Below are 1,010 nucleotides of genomic sequence, written 5' to 3'. Positions count from 1 at the left end.
GGGGGGGGGGCATGTTTGCCCTCTCGGTTCAAATACAAACTTTATGAAGGCCTACTCAGACGTCAAAACCGTGAGATTTTATTTAGTATTCTATTTGCTCAGCTGGACTTAATTGCGTAGAGAGACCTTTGGATTGTTATCATTATTCATTATCTCTCTGAGAACTGAAAAGGAACCCGTTGGCTTCTGTGGCGTGGTGTAGCATTTTGGCGTTTCAGCGTTGCAAGCAGGGGACCGAAGTTTGAGTCCCAAGTAAGAAGAAATGTTTTGGAGTACATGTATTTCGGTTTTTCTGCTGAGATGTTATATCCTTCTGAGCCCGGATTGCCTCGGACAGGCAGAGTCAAAGCCCGCCTCCTAAAAGGATCTAGATCTAGATCTAAACTGTATCGATGGGAGCATAAAAACACCTCCATGAAAAAATATATTCTCTGTTCAAATATGAAAGGCTACTCAGAAGTCAAGACATGATTTAATGTTGTGTTCTGTTTGCCCAACTAGATATGAGGGGCTCAACTGGTATACTGGTATCTTTATCACGACTCCATTACCTCTCTCAGAACCCCCCCCCCCCCCCCCCGCCCCCCCCCCCCCCCCCCCCCCATACGTTCCCAGTTACCTGTTTCAACTGTTTGCACCCGGACCTGTCCGTACTAAAAGCAATCAACGACCACGGTTTTGTGTTTTTCTTTCTTTTTTTTTTGGGGGGGGGTGTTGTTTTGGTTTGTTTTGGGTTTTTTTAATTCTATTATTTACAGACTTTGGCCCTCCGGTCAATGATTTAACTTTTCTCGTCAATTGCGTGTATGAGAAAGCGTCCCAACGTTGTGCGGAACTCCCGAATTACATACATTTTTTATCATCTGGTTCGAGCACACTAAGTTTCGACCCTAGAACGCGAGATTTGCCTTGGTTTGCTGAGATGAGACACGAACAGAACCAAACGAGGAGAGAGATAAGGTGGAAAACGGGTTGCAGTTGAGAGTCTGATTTTTTCTTCTTTTTTTTTT

This window comes from Aplysia californica, unplaced genomic scaffold, assembly GCF_000002075.1.
Source record: "Aplysia californica isolate F4 #8 unplaced genomic scaffold, AplCal3.0 scaffold00216, whole genome shotgun sequence".
In the NCBI taxonomy this organism is placed as follows: domain Eukaryota; kingdom Metazoa; phylum Mollusca; class Gastropoda; order Aplysiida; family Aplysiidae; genus Aplysia; species Aplysia californica.
The sequence above is the reverse complement of the archived record's forward strand: the minus strand, read 5'-3'. Positions refer to the sequence as shown.